Source organism: Cupressus sempervirens, chromosome 6, assembly GCF_028749045.1.
Source record: "Cupressus sempervirens isolate cs-2001-9-10 chromosome 6, ASM2874904v1, whole genome shotgun sequence".
Classification (NCBI taxonomy): domain Eukaryota; kingdom Viridiplantae; phylum Streptophyta; class Pinopsida; order Cupressales; family Cupressaceae; genus Cupressus; species Cupressus sempervirens.
The window spans coordinates 183,781,860-183,807,976 of NC_143123.1; the positions used below are offsets into that span (position 1 = coordinate 183,781,860).

The 26,117-nt window shown below is 32.3% G+C and overlaps 1 pseudogene; it reads right to left on the reverse strand.

Annotated features, from left to right (window-relative positions):
- Positions 1-9,245: 9,245 nt before the first annotated feature.
- Positions 9,246-26,117, reverse strand: part of LOC149551862 (putative beta-1,3-galactosyltransferase 8) — a 61,311-nt pseudogene continuing 44,439 nt past the window's right edge.

Consider the following 26,117-nt stretch of genomic DNA (forward strand, 5'->3'; position numbering starts at 1 on the left):
ATTGAGTATTGAAATATGATTCATGCATCCTAATGGTAAGGGAATGGAAATCTACATTATTTTGGTGATCTTATACTAATATGTATTGATTTATGCTATAATTCAAAATACATAGGAGTGATAATATTGAATGGTGTTTTATAGTATATATTGGATAAATTCCTTAAATGCTAGTGTAAAATGATAGTTGTGTTATTGTAAATGAAGAATACATATAGATAGCTCATTATGTTGATTTATATTTTTGATACCATGGATGATAGTATTTATGGATTAATGTTACATATCTTGTATCTCACTTTATAATCTTATACCTCATATTGGGCTATTGATATTTTCATGAGTGTGTAGGTAGTAAGCCTATGGACACATGGAAAACCTTGCTAGGTGCATTGATAAGCCAAGGTTGACCATAAGGAGGGGATAACCTGATTACCAACGTATTTTTATTTGTGAAAATAGTTATTTGTTGATAGAAATGGTTAAATGTATTTTTGTGTAATTATATTGGCAAGCCAAATGTGTATTGTGATGTGTTTTAAAAGTAGTGTCAATTGAAACATGTGTTGTGATGTGACATGCCAATTGTGTTGAGTGAGTAGTTAAGTGACCCTTAGCTAACCATGAAGTGACCCAATGTGAGTTTCCTTGTTTAGGAAGCCAAGAGATTTGTCCCCCACTTAGATTTTGGAATGAAAACTTGGAGCAAATTTCTAGGAGGGTAAAACCATACCTAGGGTTTGTTTAGGACTTTCTTTAAAGGCTCATATGGTACACCTTAGGTTTAGGGTCATATTTAAGTATATAAATCTTCCCTAGGCACCTAGGACACCACACAAAATTTAGGGTTTTCCATATGGTTGAAATTAGAGGAGGTGGCATGGGAATGTTTTGGGGGGAAGGACAAGAAACTTGGAAGCCAAGGAGCCATTCATCAACCATTAGCTTGGAAAGCAGGTTAGTGTTTCATGCCATGGCCTTTGTCTGATCTCATGGAAGTTGAAATATGGAACTTTTGATAGTGTTTTTGTAGGAATTATGTGATTTTCATATGGTGTATGTTGTAGATGTTTGTGCATGTAAATGAGCATGTTGCATTCACTGGCATTTGGTTTTGTTTTCTTTGATTTGTTGTGGTGGATTAAATGTTCTATTGGGTGTGAAGGCTTCACTCATCCTTAGGAGAGAAGAGAAACCTTGAGGTGAAGGGGTTAGTTGGGCTCAACATTTAAGTTAAGAAATCCTCCTCTTGGAGAGAGGATAGTTTTCATGGAGTATGGGCTCCATTGAAGCCATATACCTTTCTATTGTTCCATGGGAGGTATAAGTGAGGAAATGTGAAGAAGAGTAAGTTTGATAGCCTTTTTGAGGCATGTGATTATTGATAGCCTTGTTGTGACATGATTCTTCAAAGCTTTGTTGGCATATTGCAATTGCAAGATTTGTTGTTCATAAGGATATGGAATTGTCCTCCTTGGAGAGCCCAACTTCACCCAATGTTTATGATTCCATTTTTGAATAATTGTGCAAGCCTTAGTGGGGAGTATTGTGTTGTAGTGTGATGATTGTGTGTGATAAAACTTGTTGTATAAGTTGTTTTGTAATGTTGTGTATAAGTTACTAGTTTTCAAAACAAAATATGTTACCACCTAGCATTGGTTCTCCTAGTGCAGTGGTGGTCTTGAAAAGGCCTATAGTTGGGAGGAAAGCTTCCCGTGGGTATTTTTGTGAGTTTCATTGTAGGTGATATTTGAAGCTAAAGCTAGGAAGAAAATACTTGTTGATATCCTTCTATGTGTAAGAGATAGTCCTTGAATGTTAAAGTGTAAAGGGAGAGTCTCCCATTGTGTACCCCCATTAAAATTATTGAGTTTTTTATATATCTTATTTTAGAAAGGGAAACTATATTTATATTAGTGAGGTTCACTAGTTTTTTCATGTGTACTCCCACTTGTGTTGAGCCATGGGAAAGTATGTAATAGTTTTGGTGTGAAGGATAAATGTTTTGTAACAGTTTTGGTGTAAAGGATAAATGTTTCCCAATGTGTTATTTGTTGCAAAAAGTATTTTGCATTGGATGTTCTTTGAAGTGTATATATTTACCTTTATTCATGTTGCAAATAAGATGTAATTATATTCTTGAACAAAAAATTAGCATAAATTCTTTACTTTGATTTTTAATAAGGTTAGATTAGAATTATTATTGATGCATTGACTAAAGTATACTTTTATTATCATTCAAATTACCTTTAATGGTAGATTGAGAGAGAGACTAAAGGAAATAATAATAATATTATCATAATAATAAAAAGTAAACCTTATGTTCTAGAAGGAAAAGAAAATTAAAGTGCAAAAATTTTACTGTCAACTTAGTAATGGCATATTATTAAAGGAAAAAAAATAGAGGAGGGTTTGGACTGAAAATTTTGGGACATGAAAAACCTTTAGCACATTCATGTGAAACAAGAGGGTTAGGACATAAAAATATGCATATGGACATAAAATTAGGGCTTTTTTAGGAAGATCTCTTCAACATGAAAATGTAAACCCTAATTACATTAATTTAATTTGGATTTTCATAATGGGCTCTTCAAAATTTTAACACTGGTGAAAATATAGGCCATCACCAACCAAGACTTAGTTTAAAGGACATTGAGTGCTAATTCCATGGTTGTTGGATCAAAGAGCTTCCTTGTAAGTACAGGTGTTACCTTGCTCTAGCTAGAAAATAGAAAGATGATTTCTTTAGTAATTGAAAAGTATGGAGTATCACCTTGCTAAGATGAGAAGATTAATAAAAAGGATGGACTGAAAGTCTACCAAGAGGCCTACAAAAAGACATATTCATTTGCAACAATGTCTTTTCAAGATCGTGTTTTTTTCACTATACCCTATAGATGGTTTGCTTCTATCTAAGCACTATCTACATGAACCCTTTCTATGAGACCTTGTAGGAATGAAACCTCTATCTAAGCATTTTCAATATGCTCCTTATCTACTATGAGCAACTTTTGTGGCTTAACTTCCTTAGTGATTGTTGCAGCATACATCTTTTGTAACACATAACCTAGTCAAGGGCCTTGGTAAGGTTGAAATGATGATGTTTCTTGGCCACTTGATTTCTCTTGAATAGGAAGACAAAGGATAGCTAGTTGGTTTATTGTTCTCAAATATGTACATATAGGAGTTTTACTAGCCTCCCTAGTGATACTTTGTCCAAGTCTCCAAGGAATTGTTACCTCTTTCATGATTTTCTCTTGTGCCACATCTTAGGTATTTCCCTCTTATGATATTTTTTTTTTACTATAGGACACTTTCATGTACATAGGGGTACATCCTTAGTCTCTTGTTATAACTCGTTTCCTTGAGGTGAAAACTCTACATCTTGATGATCTTGAATTGGAAGTTGTATTGTACTCTCTAAGAGTAACTATAAGGAATCCACAACAAGATCCTCAAGATCATCATTGTGACAACTAAATTATACCATGGGTGATTCAGCTTGACCATCCTCAAATGTATCATGGATAGTTTCCTATAGAAAAACATGGGAGAACAATGGGCCAACATCAAACTACCCACATTTTGATCTTGTTTTTTTGTCTCATCCATTTTTTATTTGCAAGACTTTCACCATCATCTTCACCCCAACTTCTTCCACTCTTCTCCACCTTCTCGGGTGTTTGTTGATATTTCTTTTGAGAATATGTAATAATTCTAGATATAAAACTTGAGAAATCTCTCTATTGCAAATACAAAATCTCATTAACACTTAGGTTTAGATGATGGGTCTATTTATGAATGTTGATGCTTCAAAAGTACACTATCATTGTGATTCACTTCATGAGTTATTATATTTGATTACCTAATAAAGTTTGGAATTGGTGAGAATTAATTCATGTCCTATCTTTTAATATTTTGATTCCTCAATCAATCTTACTAAGTTGAAAACTATGAGTTTAGAATTAATGAGTTGATTGTATGATATAAATTAGATCAAATCAACACATCAAATGAGGTACTTTATCAAAAAAAGAAACACAATATTAATTGTCACCTAGTACTTCTTCCAATTATATTTTGTGGGGCTTGAGATTTTGCATTGGAAACTTTAGATTTATTGTGTGCTCCTTAGTTAACAATTAATCAAACTTGCAAAAAAAATTGAAAGATAATAGAACTTTTGGAAATAGAATATGATGTTATTGACCTTCTGACAAGTTGTCTAGAGTGTCAAAGTGATGTAGTACAAGGAAGAAGAATACCCAAAGGAGATTTTCTATCCCCCAAAAATAAACCACTCAATAGAGTATAAACAATAACACAAAAAATTAGATCCAAAATAACTTTTATTCTCATAGAAGAATCAAAAGATTTACATCTACAATGCTCAATGTAAAACCTTCTAGGTTATAGCCAATTACATAACAATTCCAAAAAACCCTCACAAGATCTAACCTTTTGCTAGCCCAAACACACAGTATAGTAGAAAATCCCAAGAAGAATCTAAATTTGTGCTTGCAAGCCACCAAGCAACCTTCTTGTTTCCCAAACCTACACTTAGCTACTAGCTCTTCTCAACTTTGCTCCTCTCAGCTACTCCATGTTGAGCTCCATGTTGAATGAATATGAATCAAGACATAATAATACCATATACTTATGCTAAACCAATCCATAGGTCAGCCTAGAAAGTTACATTAAATAAACACCCATATTCAATAAACCCTTAAGCCATAAGTCAGCTTGGAAATAGTTATTAAATACATGAAATAACTAAATAGTTAGGACAAGCCCTAAGTTTGAAAGACATGACTAACTCATAAGAAAAAATAAGAGTATGTGCTCTTAGACATAGGTTCACATGTCATCTAATGATCCAAATCCAAGAGTGCATAAGCCAACTCCCACAGATCAAAGCTTGAAGAAACAATCTCAAAGGTCTGCCAATAAATCAAGAGCATGTTATCAACAACCACCAAAAATTCTCTACCTCTAATATGATCACTCTAATCATCATGTGCACATAGGAAAAAGTTTTCCAATATGTCTTGAACATAACCCTAAACTCATAAACCATAAGTCCACAAATCTGAGCTCAAAGATCCTACATACAAGATTGTTAACTACCCCAAGATGCTCTTGTATTAGACACCCTAGGTACAAATAAAATATGTTCTCAATAGCTAGAAGAACATCTTTTAGGACTTAGCACATAAATCCTAAACTAGTCCTTTGCATACATGTCCTCCAAGTTATCAACTCATATACGCTTGCCTTTGTTCCACTTCTGTAACTCCTTTCCTACAATTGTCATATTCACATCTATCATCAATGTGAAATAGGTTTATTTTCCATGTTGATCTTTAACCCCTTGAGAATATTTCAGTTCAACTTGGCTACCAAAACTAATGTTCCTCCTACTAGGGTTTACATTCTTCAAAGGAATCTAGGAATGTCTCTTATCACCCTTCTCCATAGTGAACACATTCTTGACACAATCATACACTACTCTACAATCATACTACCAAGGTCTACTACTCATGTCCACAATATCACACAACACCCAATCAACCTAATGTCAAATTTGAAAATTAGCAACACATTTCTCTCTTACTTCCAAGGCATATTTACCTTGCAACTAGCTGATTCTATAAGGACAAGGATGTCTTACTTTCTTCAAACCAAGTTTCTAAATCATCTCCTTAGTAACTAGGTTATCAGAACTATCACCATCAATAATCACATTCTAGAATTTACCTCCATACTTGAAATGAGTCTTGAACAAACTCCTCCTTTGACAAGGTTCCAATATCTTCTTCTCCAACAATAATCATTGAACTAGCAAGTTCTCCTCTTTCTACTTGAGTTTATTCACTGAATCCAAATTCTCATTTACCACACCAACTCTTTTATCACCAACCTTATGGAAACATTCAAAAGATCTATGTCTTTCTTCTACACATCTGAAAAAGTATCCTTAAATGCATCTCTAGTTGTTCTTCTTTTCTGCTCAACAAGTCTTCCTCAATAATCTATTTATCCTTCATAAAGAGTTATTTCTTTTTCTTCCTGTTGGTGTTTTTTAAACTACCCAAAATAAAAAGGCATGATACTAGTATTCAAAGAATTTATATCAGCCTAAGGACATAGCTACTTCCTATGCTTAACTGAGAAAACTTTAGATCTAGTTCCAACTTCAACAGAATCACCAAGATTCTCTACTCTTCAAGCTCTGCAAGGCTTAGGCAGGTACCCTTAGGGATACAATGGTTATATAATTGATTATTTGGAAATTTTCTCACAATTCATTCAATTGATACTTCTGTTTAATAGATCTATCCCTTTAAATTAGATAGTGGTTATATATCTTCTATATTTTGCAATTAATCCTTGACAATAGTAGCTAATAGTGACAATCAAGAGATTACTGCAAATAAGTGTTGACCAGTAGTTTAATTATTCGTATAGTAAAGTAAAATTGATTTGATTTTATATTTATGCCTAATGTAGCCTTATGACTTCTTCAACATGTAATTGAATATATGATCAATACCCTATCCATTGGGATTTAGAGTTTACCTAGTAAAGCATTTTGAACTAATTAATTGCATTACAATTAATATTATCATAAATTGTCCCTAAACCCATTCTTATGAATATCCCTATTGTATAACCAAAATCCCTATCAATTTATTGGAGCATTTACTTAATTCCTTGAATTAAAAGCAACAAAAAATTGATATAAAACCTATCTTAGTTGCATTAAATTGCATCAAACTTGCTTACACAATCCCAAGATAACCATTATACAATAATGGAGACATAATTCAGAGACAAAAATATGGTAGAATTTCCTCCTTTGCATTAATTTTTATTAAAAATTGCAAGAATTCTAGTAAAACTATAGAAACCTTCAAAATAAAATAGTAGATCCTTCAATAGTCACTTGTATTCTCAAACTTATAGGAGAATGCATCATAAATTTTACAAGAGACTCAATAGACAGACAATAATAGCATAATTCTCAAAATTACAAGAAAATCAGACCTCTACTCAAGATCTTGGGAATCCTTTTATAGAAAGGATTGCAACAAGCTTTAGATTGGAGGAAACTTGTCAAAATCTTAATAAAAAACAAATCCAAAGACATTCTTATTCTATTACAAACAAAACATTCTTTTTACTTGGCTCCAAAACTAAGATGCATTTATAAAATTGGTAGGTGGCATTTGCCAGCAAATATCTCTTTAGCAAATTAAATTTTTCTCTAGCTCCTATCACCATCCATTCCTCTTCTTTACCTTTTCTTTTTGAACTACATCCCAACTACATCTAGTCACTATCACCGAATGATAATGCATTCATATCTATAATCAGCTCCCATATGGTGATATATATATATATATATATATATATATATATATATATATATATATATATATATATATATATATATATATATATATATATATATATATATATATATATATATATATATATATATATATATATATATATATATATATATATATATATATATATATATATATATATATATATATATATATATATATATATATATATATATATATATATATATATATATATATATATATATATATATATATATATATATATATATATATATATATATATATATATATATATATATATATATATATATATATATATATATATATCAATGTTGGGCCAGGTGACATCACTGATTATGTCTAGCTCCTCTAGGCATTTGATCCACTTGCTATCAGTTATAGATTTTACCTTAGAGGCCACTTTAGGCATCTTTTCTTTCAATTTGTCAAGTAAATCTACCAGATCATAGACAATAGTAGCACTCACTTCATTATTACAAAAAGACAAAAACCTAGGATGATCAAGGACATTATTAAATGATGATGACCACTCAACCTAGTCTTTTATTTTTCCTTCACTTTCCAAAATTATAGGCACAAAATTTGGTGTCCCGACTGCAATTGCCTTCATCTTATTTTTTACTAGCTACATCTCCCTCACAAAGAAACCATTCAAATCTCTTACTTTATGAATTTCTTTCCTTGTACTTACAATTTTTGTCTTGTTAGGTCATTCTTTTGGGGGAGTATAGTAATTATACTATCAAAAAATTGAATGTTGGGGCCCCATGTGCTGAATAGTGGAGATAACAGAGCAATTGCCTCTACACATTTGTATTCCACTCCCTCTAATGCAATATAACTGCCATGCACATTTTGTGAGACTATCTTCAATGCATTGATCTTATGAATTAATAGACTCTTCAAAGATTTGATCTATGCATCTTTATTGGCTTCTGACTTTTCTTCATCAATGCCCATAGCTTGGCCTGATGCCTCCCCTATTTCAAAAGTTTGGCCCTTTATCTACACTTCTTTGTCATGAACCTCTATGACACTTCTAACATCTTTCTTTAATGAAGCCACCTCCATCTCCAACTTGATAACATTTTGTTGTAAAACATAATTTTTCATCATTTCCTCTTCATAACTTTTCCTTGTCCCAATAAAATTTTCATATGTTTTTTCAAGTTGGGCTTGAAGAGTGTCCATCTTATGCTTACCCATAAATGCTACCAAAGTATACATTCCCAAGATCTAATTACTAGAATTAGATTGCACATGCCAAAATATAACATTTCCCCTAGGGGGCTCTTTTATTCCCATGAGAGTGAGCTTATCATCCTCTAGAGTTAAACTCCAAATGGCCATTTTTGGGGCATCCACATTGAACCCTGATCCCATCATCTCCCCATATTGATTTTCATCCTCAAAATAAACTAATCTCTCTTGTCTTCTTATTTGATCTAGTAGAAAAGAAGATCTTAGATCCCATCTTGGGAAGATACTCATTCTACTCCTTCTAACTAGATCTCTAGCCTCTTTAGTAGTGAGGGTTTCACCAACAAGGTCATACTCTTGTAACTTTTGTATCAACCTAGCAACCTCTTCATCTAAATCTCTAGGCTTCATCTACAATTTCAATTCATTTCTTTTTGTTTTAAAAAGGAAGTTTTTGAATTTATTTGACTTGATAAAATTGTCATTATCCATAAACTCCTTAGCCTCAATGATTCTATCATCAATCATTTGAGCCTCTAGTTGCAATTTCTTTGTTCTTTGTTCATTCTTAGATGCTTGGGAAATTAGGAATCTTCTTATAACATCATCAAAATACGTGTCTCCCCTTGGAAAAATTTGGTGAGCCTTTTGCTAAGCTTTTTCTAGTATTTCTACCATCTTCTGCTTCTTATGTCTTTGTTTTGCCCATGCAAAAGTCTCAAGAATTTCTTGTTCAAGCTTGTCACCTTCAAATTGATCTTCTTCATCAAATATCTCCATTGTATATTCATCATCAACATAATCTAGATCAATCTTCTTTCTGATTACTTCAGGGACTTGAGACACCAACTCATCAAAATTATCAACACATTTATCCAATCTGGCCCAATATTCCTCATCAGGATAGAACCCTTTAAAAGATGGGTCTACCTTTCTCATTTCTTGTTCATATCCAACAATATCTTTACACTTAATCATTCTTTCCCTACAAACATCCTCACTCAACACATCATCAATAACATCCTCTTCCAACATAGGCTTTTTAGGGGGCAGATTATATCCTCTCATGCTTTTCAAAGCATGCCTTACTACATTACAATGGTCATAGTTTATAACTAGCCCAATTGGCACCTTGTAATTTTGCAAAAAGGAATTGGTCTACTCAATGGCATTCTTGCCAATGTCAAAATCCCTTACCTTAGTACATCTACATAGAAATGCTCATTTCTTGATATTTTTCCCAAAATATTCCCTATTCAAAGAAATCAACTGCCAAAATATTTCTATCAACCCTAACCCCTCAGGAACATATTTAGGAAAAATGTGGGGTGGCTGAGGACACCCAAAAACTCTTACAATAATATATTCTTCAAACAAGAAAACACTGCCCCAATTATGACTCAATTGCTTTCCAGCATCAAAGCACCATTTAGATCTAACAATCTTCCTAACATTTCTAGGAACTCTTTCATTTATACATCCTATCATTTTCAAAACTAGATAAACAAAGTCATTATAGAAAGATATAACATTTGAATATGGATAATACATTTTCCATATCCATGTCCATCTTTTCATTGGCAATCTCTCTTCCCATTCTTGTGTTGACTCAAAGAATCTTTGATTATATATGTCAACATTCTTTGACAAGATAAGGTGCATGAGGAGGGAATAGTGAGGGAACTTGAAATCCTTTAGTTTTCCTTGTTGGGTAGCAATGATTTCTTTGTGAATACTTCAAATGATGTATTCTACAAAATCATATCTTATATAATGATTTAGGTCTTGAATATTCAAAGCTGTGACATAATATGCCCCTAAAGCGTTCATGGTTCCATCTGTACCTAGGGCTTTATCAATCTCAAACACAGTATTCTGAAAATACCTCAAGGAAATCCAAGGGCATGATTTCTTTGACATCTCTCCTCTTTGGAATCTTCCCTACATCTTTCTTCACCTTGAGAATGTGTCTAGTCATGCTCTTACCCATATATAAACTCTTATGTTTTTTGAAATTCTTGTTCAATTCTTTAATATGAATGGGCAATGACATAGGTCCACCCAAATCAAATGCCTCTATGAATGTATCCTTATCTAGTGCTAGAAAAAAACTTTTATCCTTCTTGTGAAATGACTTATTAACAAGATTATAACATTTGATTAATGCCTTAACCAAATCCACATCCACAAATACTTTTAACATTATCAATTTTCCCAAATTTCTTACCCAAGGGTTACAAATTGGAACTTTTTTCACTATGTTCTTATAGAAAAACCAAACCAATTCATACCCATTTCTATTAGGGACAATTGCATCTCTACATGTTGCATATGGGTCTTTGAATGCAAGGTCAACAACATTTTGAGCATTCATGGAACTAGGAAAGATGTGTATCCATTCTTCTGTAAAAATACTAGGAGCCTTTGGTGGTGTATTTGGTACTTCAATTGCTTCCTATGCAATCAATTATCCTTCTCTTTGGGCCATTTATGCAATTATTTTCACTGATTTTGTATGCTATTTTGACAAAAATCACTCAGAGATCACTTATGCAACTTGAAATTGCTTAGAAAATTCACACAATTGAGAAAATAGTAATAACAACCTTTTTCTTTCCAAGCTTTATCAATTTCTATGATGGGAGTGTAGCTTTAATTGGAATTTAAGGGTGGCACACTTGAAAACCTATCAATCTTTGAAAAATAGGTTAAATCTATGCTTTATCAAATTTTCATACATCGAGCTCATCCCATCTTTATCCAACTCAGATTTTTCCATTGAAAAATTCATTTTATGCTTTAAAAATTATAGGTGTGATAGTTGTGAACAAGACCATTTCACCCCTTCGCACCAAAAAAATTATTTATTACAACATGGCTCTCAATGTTAGTAACCTTTTGTTTCTCATTCAATCACATCTTCACAACTACATTTACTCCTACCTTTGTAATTGTTGCTACCTTGTGACAAGCCCTTCCTTTTAATACTTTGCAACCTTGCCATAGTCTAGCCCTCAGAATACTTTACACTTGCAACCATGCAATGCTTTAGATTTCACTCTATCACTCCTTCACAATAGAAAAATTGGGCATTCAACTTAACCATGCAATAGTGCACTCAGTTGGCTAAACTTAACATTTCTTTTACCTCGCAACTTCACAACTTAGTCTTTTAATTATTCATGAAAACTTGTGAATGTGCGCTTCACTGTCGATCATAGATTCACAACTTAAAACATCAACAACATTTAGAATTGTGTGAGGCTGTAACAACATCTTTAATCACCACACATATCTTTTTTGCATGTTGGCAGTTCAACTTGTTTCCTTTTTATTTTGACATGTGAATACACAATCAATGCTTTATTTGACTTTCTTCTTATAGTTGTAGCTTCGCATCTTGACTTGAGATGTTACTTCAATTGTTTGTGAGCATGTGATAGCCTTCAACTTAACTACCCTCACCACTTCCCAAGCTAAAAGTCTTGATTTCAATTAAACCATGTGATGGCATGATATTAAGCATTCACAATTTCACTTCTTTAACCCATGGTTAATTTACACTTCCTATGATGATGCACTAATACAAAACTTCTAACTCAACACTAACTCATCACATCTTTATGCCTTATCTTTAACTATCTATCTAAACCTTTGTGATGTCGTGCCAACAATTTGTATTGATTATTTTCCTTCATTCACACAATCATAGCTATAAATGTCTTAAGCCAAAATAAGCATGTGAATATGTGCTCTTCTTTGCTTTGTACAGTCGCAACCTAGCACATTTGAAGCTTTCATGAAATATAATAGCAAAAATATTTCAAGACTTAGGGTAAGAATGCATGCATGAAAAATACATACATCTTTTAAATATCAAAATTATATTGTATGAGCTTTTAAATAATTAGAAAAGAAATTTCTTAGGGTTTTTCTCAAGGGATAACAAAATTTTACAAACCCTAGCTTATTCTCAACACAATTCTCCCTAATTTTTTATAAATATTTCACAAACTAAGTGAGCAAAAAATTAGGCCATCACTTCCCTTGAGAATTACCTTGATGTCTTCTCTTCAACACTTCTTCTACCCTCAAAGCATATTGATAAGTATCCTTAAGTAAATTGATCTTCAACATTTCAATCTCATCATGAATATTGAATCTCAAACCATTGATATATAGCCACCTTTTCTTTAGAAGTTTCTCTATATCCAAACTAAATAGTTAACATGTAAAACTCCTTGGTATAATCCTTTATACTCATATAATTCTACATCAAATTTTGCAATCTGCTAAACAATTCAAGTTCCTAATTAGTAGGACTGAACTTAGCCTTCAATTTTGTAACCATCAATATCCACCTAGTGATCTTCATTTCATCTTCCTCTTCTCTATCTCTTTGCAATTATCTCAACCATAAAGGAACATGTCCTTTCAACTTAGTTTATGCCAACCTCACTTTGAGTAGATCTACAATATCCTCTAACTCAAAGTAATCTTCCAATTCACCAACCCAATCAATCAGGTCTTCAAGATTCAAAGTGCCTAAAAATTAGAAACATCCATCTTATGATTCAACTTCAACTAAGCTCTAGATCTATCTGAATAACTAGTTATATCTTCCATAGGTCTCTACATCCAATCAGTTTTATCTTCACAACTAATTGTAGTAGCTTCAAATTCTTCACTAACTTCCTCATAACCATCTTAAGTACCCACATTCCTCAGTACACTAGCTATAGCCCTCATGATTTCAATGATCATATTATTCTTCATTAACTCCATCTCAAATCTAAAATCCTCTTTAAAATACTCTAAAGTCTTAGTCTTCACAACATCATAGAGATTTGTGATCTCCCTAGGTTCCAATCTTCTCAAAGGCATCTTCCAAGATCTTTGAAATCCCCAGGCAAAAAATCCAAAAGATCAACTAGATCTGATACCACTTGATGAAGTACAAGGTAGAAGAATCCCCAAAGGATATGTCCAAGCCCCCAACAATTAATCACATGGAAGAATTTAAATAATAACACATAAATTTAGATCCAAAATAACATTTATTCTCATAGTAGAATCAAAATATTTACATATAACATTCCTAGTTGTAAGGCCTTCTAGGTTACAACCAGTTATAATAAAAGTTCTACAAGACCTCACAAGATCCAACCTCTAGCTAGCCTAGACCACAATCTGGTAGAAAATCCAAAGAAGAATATAAATTTGTGCTTGCAAGCCACCAAGTAACCTTCTTGTTTCTTAAGCCCACACTTAGCTACTAGCTCTACTCAATTGTTCTCATCTCAGCTACTTCATACTAAATCAATATGACTCAAGATATTGTAAAACCCTTTATTTATACTAAACAAAGCCACTAGTTAGCTTAGAAAGTTACATTAAATGTACTCTCACATTAAATAAACCCTTTATCCACAAGTCAACTTGGTAACAGACATTAAATACATGAAATAACTAAATATTTAAGATAGGCCCCACATGTGATCCAATGATCCAAATCAAAGAAAGCATAATTCAGCTCCCATAGATCAAATCTTGCAAAAAATCTCCAAGGTCTACTAGTAAATCAAGAACATGTTATCAGTTGTCAGCAAAAAGGCTCTAACTCCAATACGGTCACTCCAATCATCATTCAAACATAGTACAAGGTTTCCTAATATGCCTCAAACATAACCCTAACCACACAAACCATGTATCCATAAATTTGAGCCTAAAACTCATGCATACAAGATTGTTGACTACTGCAGGATGCTCCTACATCATAAAGAGTTAAGGCAGAACATCAACATCTAGCAATACTCCTCCAACCTAATCTCATTCCATCATGGAAGTGAGACATAATTTCTATAGATTTTATTTTGGGGTTATCCATAACTTCTCATAGACATGATTTTGTCGTAGTTGCAGTTGATCAATTGACTAAAGTGGTAAAAAAAAATTCTCATATGAGATCGTCATTTACAAGAACTTTAGTAGATAAGGTCATTATGCATGATATTTTTTTTAGGATAAAACCATGGACAAAAATAATAATTAAATGCAAATATAAATAATAATTGAAAATAATATATTGCAAAGAAGAGAACACAAGACACCAAGATTTAACATGGTTCACCCAATCCATGTGCTACGTCCAACAAACAAGTCCAATATTATTATGATCCAGTGATTACAAGCTGACTACAATCTATAATCCCTTATAGCATAATACTACTACAAGAATAAATTTTTGCATCACACCTTATCCAAACAATCCCTAACCCTAAGCCCTTTTATATAAGTGTTTTTTTCCACTTTATAGTTAAATTAATTACAACATGTCAGTCTTAAAATGTAGATAAATTAAACCCCAAAAAAAAATTCTTAGGGGCTCTACCCCTAGATAATCATGGTCTATTAGCCTCGACTGTATTGGGGGTTTTCACCCCCAAACCCCCGCTCAGGGCATGGCCCAGCCCCAAACCCTACCAAGGAATTATAGAGTATGTACAATACTTCCCTGATTAGTCACCACAATCTAACAATCTCCCACTTGGGGACTTATAAGGCTTTACACTAAACAACAATCTCCCACTTAGAGACTAATATTGTAGCTATGATGCCACTCCATGAGGCTTGCACTAGATCAAACCACCTTGGAATATATTGTTCTTTTATTCATGTTCAGTCTAAAAGACCAGTCGAGGCTAAAGAGGAGTTCAACTTATCCTTTGTTACTACCTTTGTAAACATATCTACTAGATTTGCATTTGTATGTATCTTGTCCAACTTTAACTGTCCATCATCTAAAATTGAGTGAATGAAATGGTACCACAACTAAATGTGTTTTGTCTTTGAATGCAGAGATGAATTCTTTGTAAGATGCATGGCATTCTAACTATTTGTAAACAAATAATTATCCCTCTAAGGGTGTACCAATTCTTCAAAGAAAAACTCAAGCCATATCATCTCCTTGGATACCTCTATAGTAGTAACATACTCTATCTCTGTAGTGGATAAAGCATTCACCTTCTATAATATAGAAACCTAGCTCACAACTACCCCACCAACAATAACTACATAACCTGTAGTACTATGCCTAGTATCAATATCCCCTACCAAATACAAGTCAACATATCCTTTTAAATCAGTAGTGGAGCCCCTAAAGTGTAAACACTTACTAGATGTTCCTACAAACAATTCCCACTATCTATGTAATATCTAGCCTTGTACATACCATAGCATACATCAAGCTTCTTACAACTAAAGCATAAGGTACCTTGGACATCTTATCCTCCTTTGCTTGTGTCTTGGGATACATCTCCTTAGTCAATTTCAAATGACCAGGTAAAGGTGTGCTAATAGCTTTAGCCATAGAGAAACAATGCAATACCTTTGTAATATAATCATCCTGAGATAAATTCAATTTTCTATTCTTCATATCTCTATAAATCTTCATACCAAGAATATGTTTTTCTGCCCCTAAATCCTTCATAACAAATGGATGTGCTAAATGGCATTTCAACCCCTTAATGTGATCCATGTTAGACCCAACTACAAGCATATAATCAACATATAAACATAAAATAATGTAGTTTTCATCATCCAACCTCTTGAAATACACACAATGATCTTAATGAAACCTACTATATCCATGCTCATGCATAAAACTGTCAAATTTCATATACCATTGTTGAGGTGCTTGGTTCAAGCCATATAATTTTTCCTCAATCTGCACACTAAGTTCTCCTTACCTTTGACCTCAAATCCCTATGGTTGAGCCATATATATCTCTTCATCCAAATCACAATGAAGGAAGGTTGTTTTAACATCAAGCTACTCAAATGCAAATTTTTAGTATCCAGAATACTTAAAATAGTGCAAATAGAAATCATTTTAATAATAGGAGAGAATATATCATCAAAATCAATTCCTTTTTTCTGTGCAAATCCTTTTACAACTAACCTGGCTTTAAATATTTTCTTACCTCCATCCTCTTCTTTTAACTTGTAAACCCACTTATTTTTTAAAGTCCTTTTACTTGTAGGCAACTTGCATAAATCCCATGTCTTATTTTTTAGAAAAGAGTCAATTTCATCTTTCATTGCAGACTCCCACTGAGTCTTAATATCCACCTACAAAAATTCATCATAACATTTAGGTTCACCACTACTGGTTAGTAAAATAGAATACAAAGAAGGAGAAAATCTTTCTAGAGGTTTACTTAACCTTGACGGTTGTCTAATATTTGCAAGGTGTGTGTGGTATTTGTTGTTGGGGTTGTTGCAGATCATGAAGAATTTTTAGAACATCAGCTTTTGGAGTATCATCCAACACTACATAATCATCTTATTTCTTCTCATGTTGCTACAACAGATCTTTGTACAACACTTTCTCATTGAATATGACATCGTACTTATTACAATTTTATAATTTTCAAAATCCAAAAGCCTATAACCAAATTCATCAATGCCATATCCAACAAATACACATTTCTTTGACTTAGCTTTGAGCTTGATTCTATTTTTAGAATCTATATAATAAAATGCTTCACAACTAAAGGTTTTTAGAAAAGAATAACTCACCTTCTTACTAGTTCGTGCATCCTCTGGAATACCACAACTTGATAGAGTAGAGGGACCTCTATTAATCAAATATATAGCAATATTAACAACCTCTACCCACATGTTTAAGGGAAATCCAACATGCAACATCATGCTCCTTGCATGCTCCATTATAGTTATGTTCATGCGTTCAACCACTCCATTTTCCTATGAAGTCCTTGGAATAGTTTTATGTCTATGAATACCACTAGTGGAGCAATAATTTTCAAATTTATGACTACAATACTCACCACCATTATCAAATCTAAGACATTTTTACTTCTTACCAATCTCATCTTCAACCAAGCATTTCCATTTCCTAAAAGTTTGGAATACATCAATTTTTTGTCTAAGGAAATAAATCCATACTTTTCCAGTTGCATCATCAATAAATGTAACATAATAATGAGAGCCACTAAGGGAAGATACCTGAGCTGGTCCCCATACATATGTATGACAAGCTCTAATTTCTCACTTTTAGTTTCCTTCCTAGTCTTCACAAAACTCGCTCTTTTTTTTTTTCCATACACATAACTTTCACAGAAATCCATATTAACACATTTCAAACCTGGTAAAAATTTCTTTAAATGAAGTACTTTCATACCTTACTCATTACTCAAGTCTGTTGTGCCACAACACTGTATCAAAATCAACAGTAGCTACTTGTTCTCCTTACTCGACTGTAGCAATTGTTCCTAAAAATTCAATTTTTTTTTAAACAATTAAAGTAGAAGGAACAATATGACCTATAAAAATATATAAGGTGCCTACTTTTACATCTTTTCCCACTAGAAGGTAACCTTTTGAAAACTTCTAATTTTTATCATTAAAAGTAACTACACAACCCTCATCATCGAGTTGCCTTGTTCAAATTAAATTCCTACTTAGCCTTAGAACATGTCTTACCTCATGTAGTAACCAATGATCCCCACTCTGCAACTTAATCTAAACTTTTCCCTTTCCAACAATCTGACAAGGTTCATTATCCCCCAAATAGACAAGCTGAAAATCCCCTTGGACATAATCGATGAAATAATCTCTATGAGGAGTAGCATGAAATGAAGCACCAGAATCTAAAATCCATGAATCATCAACACTTTCTAAAAATAGAAGCAAAGAATCCTTTTTGAATTTTTTACTTACCACTTTTACCTCCTTGTCTCCATCTTACTTTTCCCCTTCATTTTTCTTTCGAGTCCAGCAATCTTTCTTTTTATGCCCTGGTTTTCCACAGTACTAGTAGTCATTTGGTCCTTTCAATTGAGACCTCTTTCCTGTTTACTTTCCTCTTGATTTCCTATGATTTTTGGAATTACTTCCTCTCTCAGTCATTTTTCCTTAACATTATGCATTTAAAACACTTCCAAATGTAGATCCACTTAAGGTTTTTTTATGAGTTTCCTCACTCAAATTAACACCAATCACATCATCGTATTATAGAGTATTAGATACAGAAATGGAATTATTCACAACCATTACTAAGCCATTCCAACTTTTAGGAAAAGAACACAAAATCAAGAGAGCCCTAATTTCTTCATCAAAATTAATACCCATAGAAAATAACTAATTAGTAATAGTATTAAACTCATTTAAATGATCTACAATAGATCTACCTTCTTCCATTTTCATATTAAATAAATGCTTAATGAGAAATACCTTATTTGAAGTGGAGAGTTTTTCATACAATTTTGCTAGGGTTTCCATCAACTCTTTCATTGTCTTCACTTTTTTAATATTAAATGCCACTGATGGTGCCAAGAATAATAAAAAATTTCTAAGTGACTTTTTGTCTAAAAGATCCTAGTTGTCATTTGTCATAGATCCTTGATTCTTGGCTTTTCCTTTCAACAACTTATATAAATCCTTCTGATAAAGATATTCTTCCATTTGCATCTTCCATAACTAAAATTTCTTCCCATTAAACTTGTCAACCCTAAATTACCTTCATCTTCCATTGCTCCCACTCAGCCGTGAGACTTTCTTGCAGAGGATAATTGAAAAACAACCTCACTTTGATACCACTTGTTAGGGTAAAACCACAGACAGAAATAATAATTATATGCAAATATAAACAATAACAAAAAATAATAGATCACGCTAAAGAGAACATAAGATACCAAGATTTAATGTGGTTCACCCAATCCCTAGGCTACATCCACCAAACAACAAGTCTAATATTATTTTGATCCAATGATTACAACTTGATTACAATCTATAATCCCTTATAGCTCAATATCACCATAAGAAGTAATGTTTGCATCACACCTTATCAAACAATCCCTAACCCTAAGCCCTTTTATACAAGTCTTTTTTTTTTCACTTTAGGGTTAAAAGTAGTTACAATATGTGAACCATAAAATGCTGATGAAATAGCCCCCATAAAAATTTATTGGAGGCTCCACCCTCAAACCCTTGACAACCCCTACTGTATTGGGGGCTACCACCCCCAAACCCTTGCTTGCGGCCTAGCCCATCCCTAAACCCCACTGAGGAATTATGGAGTATGTATAGTACTTCCCTGATTAGTCACCAAAATCTAACAATTGTGAGACTACATGATATCCCAAAAAAGATCATTAAAGATAGGGATCTTGTAATCACATTTGTATTTTGGACTATTTGCAACTTGAACTTGGAACACAGTTGAATTTTAGCTCAAACTTATCAACCTTGGGTCGATGGTCAAACAAGGTTTTGGGTTCAAATAAGGTTTTCTTAAGACAGTGATAGTGGAAGAGCCAAATCCACTATGGTGAAGGCCCAAAGGGGCCCTACTAATGAGTCATCATCGACATGGGAAGAATCTTCTAGATTATGTGATGCATATCCTTACTTATTTATAGGCTTCTAGGAGTAAGCCTATCTCTAGGGGGTTGTATGTACTACCCACCCCTAGATCACTTTTGATTATGTCATGATACTTGGTTAAACTTAGTTCTTTATATGTGTGTATCAGTCTACTTAGTGTTTGAGGGCAAATCATATGACATTTTATTATCATTAACATACTTATATCATAAGACTTTGATTATGACCACTTTCATGATGTAGTTACTTTACATGCTTCAATTAATGAATTCAATTATTATCATATATGCAAATGTCTTATTGGTTACTTACCCCATACTTGCATGTCTATGGTGTGTGTGTTTATTTTACACTTATGTTTGGCATTTCTAATATAATTGAGGGAGGATTCATAGTCACCTATGAGTCAGGATCTACATGATGCAACACTCCTTGCCATTTTCTATTTAGTTTAGACATATGTATGTGAACATGCTTGTATGTTATGCAGGATTACAGGTATTGGGCATCGACTTCCCTGAACTGTTAGGATGAGTGTGCCCTATTGCAATAACTCTATGGTAAGGAAGGGGAGATAATAATCAGGTCTAAATCCCAACCTATACCTTAGCTGTCCTGATATTGTGAACACATCTCTTTTGATCAACTAACTGAGTTGTTAAGTGACACAGAATTGGTAACCCTATATCTTTTAATTGTGGCTTTGTGTTGTTGGTTTAGTGGGTTTTTGTGATTGACTTATACTTGTACTATTAAATATTAGAATATGTATGTTATATGGTTCATTAAATATTTATATTTAATTAAGAGGCTTGATTTATTTAAAAGTTGGAATTTAATTGCACTTTGGAGAACTTCAATTTAATTGAATGGCTATTTGAAAAATAAAATATAGGATATATTACATATTTATGTCATTTAGAAAATATTAATAGTAATTGAAATATAAATTCAAATTCAAATTGAAATAAATAAAAAATATAAGATAAATAAATATATCAAAATATCAAAATATGAGATGTTTTAGAAATGAAGTCAAACTTCATAAAGTGGGTTTAAAAAAACTAATTTAAAAATTAATATAAAAGAAAATTTAAATTTAAAAATAAATAAATGAATATCTTCAAATAAGATATTTTGGAAAAATAGAGTCAACACTCATAAAGGCATATGGTTGGAAAACATAAAAGCCTTCTTTCCCAAATTATATATTTGGGGATATTTATGAGATATTTGGCCTAAAGTCAAATATTTGATTAAAGGATTATTATTAAGTCATGTCTTGAACATGTTTTTCACATTTTTCAATTTTAATTAGGAAGGTTTTCTATAAAAGAAATATTATAGTTCATTGTTTTTTTAAAGGGGGGAGGAGGACTTTAGAGAGCAAGTTTGAGAATTAGGAGGAAAATTGTTGGAGCAAATTTGGAGGAAAACTTGACAATGGATTTTGGCACTTGTTTTGGGGATCTTGAATAATTTTGAAATTGTAGGAGCTTCACATTTGTTTGGGAATTGCTTGTGTCAGAATTGCATCTAGTTGTTGAGGTAGGATTTACTTCTTTTTATTTGTAGAAATCTTTCAATTTGAAAAGTTTGTATACTTTCTGCTTGTTGATTTTATGATGAATTTGTTCATGGTTCTTTCTGTTTCTATAATTTTTATTGTGAGATTATGTAGGAATTATTTTTATATTCATTTATGGGTAATGCATATTATCCAAGTTAAGGAATATAGAAAAATGAAATAAACTAATTATTATTAAACAAAAACCCAGTTAGATTTGTCATCAAATATAACTCTTAGTCGAGGAAAACTTATCTTTCTATTAAGAAAACTCATTATTTCTAAAGGAAACCCCATTTAGATTTTATCATAAAAATATATGTTTCCATGGAAAGATTAAAATCATGTTATATTTGGTTGAATTATGTTTGTGTGTGTACATATATGCATACACACATAGATGATATTGAAAATAAACCAAGCAAAAAGAAAAGAGTAGTAATATATTGAAAATCCATCAACTTAAATAAATAATAACCAGTCATGTGTGTGTGTGTGTTTTAAAATCTATCGATTTATAAAATAAGCAAATGAATAAAAATAATAATAATGATGTTTATTATTTTAGAATAGTATCTTTTTAAAAAAAAGTTTATCAATTAAATAATATTTTATTGAAAATAATTATTTGTTAAAGTTTATTAATTTAATAATATTTAATTCCAAGTAATAGTTTGTTTAAAATATATTTGCTAGCATTTTAAATAATACTTTATTTAAAAGATGATATTTTTAAAAAGAAATTATGTTTATTATTCTTTTGAAAAGAAATAAATAAATAGTCAATAAACATTAGAAGCAAATAATTATTTGTACTTTATTAACTACTTTGACTTTATGTCCAATAATCAATTTGTATTTCCTAATTAGAAATTAATGTCAAAGTGAAAATATTATTGTTTTGATTGCTAATATTATTTAACTTAGTTTAAAATCAAGTCAATGTTAATGTTTAATAATAACTCTTTTTCAAATTTTAATTTGAAATTAGTATTATCTCAACATTTGATTGAATAAACTAAGTTTACGAACTTAGTTGTAAATAGGAAATTTATATTGAATAATTAGGATAAGACAATAGCATTATTAAATATTCAATATCTAAGTGCATAAAAGTTTATAATTTTATTTCAATAGTCAAACTAGACATTTTGATTATGTTTGAACAACCAAACATGTACTTTCTCTATAACACTTATGTGTGACTTTTGCAATCCTTATGTTGGGTGTTTGCGGTTTTAGTAAACATATTAGGGATGTAATCTAGAGGCTTGGGAAGTTTAATTTGGGTGATATTATTATAGCCATCTTTTAGAGTCTCAATTTGATCATTGATGATTATATGTTTTCTCTAAGTATTTTTCATGTATGTAATTGTGCATCAATCTTTATCTCTTGTAACCATTAAAAGGTGACTACTATTATTGTGTTGTATATGATTTACTTAGTTAGCTTATGTTCAGTATTACAATAATATCATGTTATGGTTATTTATCTCTATGATATTCTGATACTCCATGTATGGAATTAAACTTTAGTGTTATTTTGGATTGTGGATATGTGAAATGATATTAAACTTGAGATGTCCATTATGGGATGGATGAATATTGGTTATGTCTATTTGAATCCTTATATAGGATGTGAGAATTTGGACTTTTCTCCATTGATTTACTTTATGATTATGATGATCTTTGATTTATGAAAGTTTTTCTAAACTTATACTTTGTTTGTACTATTTGAACTTGGTGTAGATTATCTAGGTGTATAAAGGGGGGATGGATTGCAATGAGGTTCGGCCCAATAAGTGGATAACCATGACAACTCATTTTAAGTTACTTAGAATAAGTGATAATAAAACACTAATGGGGTTTTGGGTTTGAAATGAACTAAAGAGATAAGTTCATTTTCCATGCCTTGAGTGCTTGTAACTGTTGGGATGGGAATGGGAGAAGATGATTTTTTTTCATGAGAGACATTTAGGAAGCATAGTTAGTTACCTTGTTTCTATGAAAGATTACTAATGCTACATAGAGTCACTAGGGGCAAGGGTCAAGAGAGACTATTGGGTTACCTTAGAGTTGACTCATATGATGGCATTTCCCCTTATGCATCATAGATTCATGCATGTGTGGTTGCCTTTGGAAAAGTATAATTATCATCCTTACTATGTTGTAAACCATTGTGTAGAAATATTTAAAGATTACCATAGGTTAAGTGTACCAAGTTATGGTGCCAAAAAGATGACACCTTTTTTTTCTAAATCTGGAAAGTGTGTATGTGCTATAGTGCATATGTGCTATAGCTTGGGATACCCAAGCCATAGAGCATATGTGCTATAGTGCATATGCGCTATGGCTTGGGATACCCAAGCCATAGAGCATATGTGCTATAGTGCATATGTGCTTTGTAAGTCAACAAAATTTTATAAATGGGCTGCAAAATTGCAGCCCATTTCATTTTCTCTCATTTTGCAAGGATTTCATAGCCACAACACGTATGCAATTTGAAAGAATTGGAGATTTTCACCACCCACCTCCTCAAAATTCCTCCTTGTCATTGAAGTTTGAGATCGAGATCACGCTATATTTTTTCTACCCTTGTGTTTTGCATTGTTTTATATGTTTTTGCATTGTTTTGTAGGTTTTTTTCCATTTTTCTTTAAATTTGTTTACTATTTAGATTGCAATTGGTTTCTTATTAGGAAATGTGAATAATGAAATGGCAAATCCCAACAAGATCAAAACCAAAACCCTCAACAAGATCCAAACGAAAACACTCCACAAAATGAGAATCAAAACCCTCCACAACAAGAACAAGAAATTCCACAACCTACACTGATTGGAAGACCTCCTCCTAGAAAACAAAACAACATAATAAATGAAATAGAAAGAGGAAAAAATGAATTAGAAGCATGCATTGGTAGGTTGAAAGCTTGTAGACAAGCCAATCCAATGAGAGCTCAATTGGTATCCTCCCTCGAGTCTATTATGACCCGCATAGCTTCTATTAGTGGTCAGTTGGATATTTGGCAGGTTAAGAGGGATGAACAAAAAAGATATTATGCAAACAAATTATCATATCAAGATGTAAGAAAAAAATATATATATCAAAAGGTAGCATTTATGCATTGTTTAGAAAGCCTAGTGAACAAAATATTGTTAGAGAGACAACCAAATAGTTCCCCATCCATTGGTGCATATGTGATGGTATTAGAAATAATTTTTGGGATAGATGGTGGATGGTTTTTGATGCCCCTCCCTGCAATAATCACGAGTCCCGATGTATTTCTTAAAGAAATTGTATTGTGAGTTTGTCCTTGGGGAGATCCCCAATTATTTTGATATACTAGAATCTCAAGGTAGAGGTGGGGGGTCATCATTTGAGAGGCTAGGGGCACGTTGTGAACCTAATGTAGTTAGGGCACCTATTGTCAAGCCATAGGGTGAGCATGTGACTATTCCTTTAGTTATGAAGGAACATGTAGAGGCCAGCACTCTAGGGACTATTAACGCTTTCATGCATACCCTCATTCATTGTATGAGTCCATTAGTTAAGGGGGAGCCTTCTGTGCATTGTGATCACATGTGCACATCATGCAGATCCTTATGCACATTTGGCAGTCATGCTGGAGATAGTGTGGATGATGAGCTAGTCACTAATCAATTCCTGAATGAGACATTTGGCATTGACACACAGGTAAATTACAATTATAATAAACTAATTTGATCACATTTCATATATATAGTGAATGACTAATTAATTAGCATATATTGACATTGTTCAAAATTCAGGGTCAGAGTGTTGGCAAATCTAGTAGTGATCCCCTTGCTCCACTTTTTGTCTCGTTGACAAGTCCAGAGGTATATATTGATTTAATCATTTAAATTAATACATATATTTATTAAGTAATCATATGAAGGATTGACAAAAAATATTATGCATGTGCATCAACTCTCTACAGGACCATCGACATTCACTAGGGACTCTGAGCCTAGATGTGATACGAGCTTCGTAGAGGTATATTTGTTTCATGCTAATTTAATTCATTTGATTATATATTTGTTTCATGTTTCATGTTACATGTAATGTGTATTGTATGACATACAACTCTTGACATCTAAGACTCCTCCTCATCTTTAGCAATCCATCGATCATGGAGTGGTGGCAACTATGGCTAGTTCAGAGCCATCGACTGAGGTATGAAAGAATTTTCTTGGTATTAGTTATTTTTTATAATATTTAGTATCAAAATTTATAATTTTATTTATAAGTGATTATATTGATTGAATTGTTGTAGGGTCTTGTTACACCCGATCATCCGCAAGCCTTTAAGGTGGACTTGCAAAGCGACTATTTGATGGAGGTAAGAAAATAATTAATTTTGTTTGTACATTTATTTGATTTCAATGTAAAATAATTATTGATTCATATCTACTTTTTTTGTATCATCTTGAGTTAGAGAAGAGCCTAAACAAGCGGACAAGTGAGCATGTGAGGAAGACCCCATCATCCCCATCATCTCCCTCCGCATGACAATCGAAGACCTCTAGA